This window comes from Arachis duranensis, chromosome 6, assembly GCF_000817695.3.
Source record: "Arachis duranensis cultivar V14167 chromosome 6, aradu.V14167.gnm2.J7QH, whole genome shotgun sequence".
Taxonomy (NCBI): Eukaryota; Viridiplantae; Streptophyta; class Magnoliopsida; order Fabales; family Fabaceae; genus Arachis; species Arachis duranensis.
In genome coordinates, this window is record NC_029777.3 from 90,871,390 (window position 1) to 90,874,335 (window position 2,946).

Here is a 2,946-nt window from a genome sequence, read left to right on the forward strand (position 1 = left end):
CACGCACGCGCGCCATGCGTGCGTACGCATGGATTGAGAAGTTCCACCTTCCCTACATTGACCAGAGAGTTGTGCCTGTGCTGCGCCAACGTTGTGCCTTTGGCACAACCCCACTCGCGCATACGCGCACATGAAGCATACGCACAACTCTCGAAATAAAACATCCGCGCGCGCAGCATGCGCGCGTACGTGCGGATGTCCTTCTTTCACTACATTTCTTTTCTTCTCCTCTTTCCATTTCTTCCCCTCTCCTTTATTTTTCCCTTCTTCTACCCCCCATCTAACACTCCCAAACACCATTGTTAACCATTTATTTTAGTTAATCAGTTAGTTGATAGTTAGTTTTAGTTAGTTTTCATTTCAGTTCCTCTTTTTCATTATAAGTGTTGGATTGTTATTCTTGTTTGCCATTAATTGCTGCTGAGTACTAAATAGGGATGTTTTCTTAATATCATTATGTTTATAATCTTTGTTGGATTCTATGATTGAGGTTATATTTTGCTACTTGGTTTTGAGTTTTTCATGCTTACCTTTTGAAAAATACCAAGTGATGAGAATTGCCTTCGAGCTTATAACTCTTTTTGAATTGTATGATTTGGCCACCATGTGATTTGAACTCTATTCTTTGATTAGGCAATTTCTTGATGGATGTTGTGCATCTACCTTAATGCATTGTATTTCATGATTATATGCATCCATATGCTTTAGCTTCAATGCTTTCATGCTTCTTTAATGCTTGTTTTACCTTACAAGTTTACTTAAAGCATCTCAAGCATACTAGGATAAGTGATGTACATGCTTCTTTTGTGACATGACTTTTATGCTAATGTGTGTTCTAAAAGGCGCCTAATTTAGAATTCACACACTTATTTGTCATTAATGTCACACCAATTGACTCACTCATTCCAACAATGTATGCTTCCTTGCTTTTACATCTTCTCATCTTATGGTGTTATATTTTTGTTTTTCATGATGAATGCACCACAAGCAATAACGGGAGCACGACTAAGAACATGCAGCACCGGTTGACCTACCAGCTGAAGGCAGAAATCCATAGATTCACCGTACCCCCTTGCTCATCTTTGAGTGCACCGAGGACGGTGCAAACTTTTAAGTGTGGGGAGGTCGTCCGACCGATCGACGATTTTGGGTGACAAATTTCTAATCCCAACATTTTTGCATTTCATTCTAGGATTTTAGGGTTTTTATTTGTATTTTCCTATTTTTGCATATAATAAGCTTAGTCAAAAATAATGAAATTTTTCAAGATTTCTATCTATAGGACATCTCAATTGATTTGAGTGAAAACTTTTCATAGAACTTGCTTAAATTATATATCTTGTGGATCATGTTTTTGAGCTAAGAACACGAGCTTGTAAGATTTGAGTCTGATAGTATGGTTACATCTTATAACCACTTATTTTCCTTCTTGTGTGCATTATTCTCTTTCTATGATTGTAATCTTTGAATTGTTTGATTTTTTATGTCCATTATTTTGTGTATTCATGCATTTATATGATTGAGGCCATCATTTCATTTAGCTTACTTACCCAAAAAGTCTTACCTTTTATCATCCATTGTTAGCCAATTTGAGCCTACGCTTAACCCACTTTGTTCTTAATTTAGCACATTACAAGCCTTAAAACGAAAAACAATAAATGTCCTTAATTTGGATCTTTGATTGGCTTAGGCTAGTGTGTGTGAGTATCATTCAAGTGTGGGAATCTTGGGACATTGGGGAATAAAAGGGTAGTTTTATATTTTTATTGAAATTATTGGGAATTGGGTACATGCTCATATATTGATAAAATGTATAGACCTTATGCATTGAGGTTCTTGTATATAGAAAGAAAAAAAATGAGAAAAACAAAAGAAAAAGAAAAAAAATAATATGGAAAAGAAAAAAATAGAAAAAGAAAGAAAAAGAAGAAAAATAATAAAAAGGGGACAAAATGCCCCAAAGCGAAGCTCAATAAAATCAATGCATAAGTGTTGTAAAATGAAAAGAGAATACACGAGTATGTGAAAAAGTGAGAAGAATGGGTAGTTAGGTTAGCTTTAAAATTGTATAGGATGTCATAGGTTAGGTGGGAAGTTTAAGCTTATCAAAGATTCAAATTTCAAGCTCACTTAGCCATATATGCATCCTACCTTGACCCTAGCCCCATTACAACCAAAGAAAAGACCTCATGATACTTGTATGCATGCATGAAATATATGTCGATTGTTAGAAGAAAAACAAATCTTAGAAAGCATGATTAGGAGAGAATTGAGAGAATCAACCCTAAACACTTGAGCGAATAGAGTGCAAACACTACCGGTGAGGGTTCGATTGCTCAATTATATGTTTCCACCCATAAGTGTCAATTTTTATGCAAGTTTGTAAAAATATTTAATAGCTCAATTCAATTGTGGTTTAGCATGGTTGTTAATACCTTTTGCCCTTGTGCTTATATATGCATTCTTGGGAATTGATTTATTTTGACCAAGCAATTGCATTCATTTCGATAGTTGCATATAGGTAGATTGCATTTAGTTAATTTCCATTGAATAAACGCCATACCCTTACTTCATTCTTGGTTTAAGCATGAGGACATGCTTGGTTTAAGTGTGGGGAGGTTGATAAACCCCATTTATAGGGTTTAACTTATGCTTCATTTAAGGGATTTTATGACCTTTTACCCACATTTATTCAATGAAATAGCATGGTTTTATAACTTCTCCTTTAATTGTGCTTAAGAGTGAAAACATGCTTTTTAGGTCTTAAAATAGCTAAATTTAATTCTCCTTGATTTCATTAGATGCCTTGATATGTTTGCTAAGTAATTTCAGATTTAGGAGGCAAGGATTGGACCAAGCGAATGAAGAAAAAAAGCATGTAGAAATGGAGAACTCATAAAGAAACGTAGGAATCGCAAAAGTTGTCAAGTCGACCTCTTCACACTT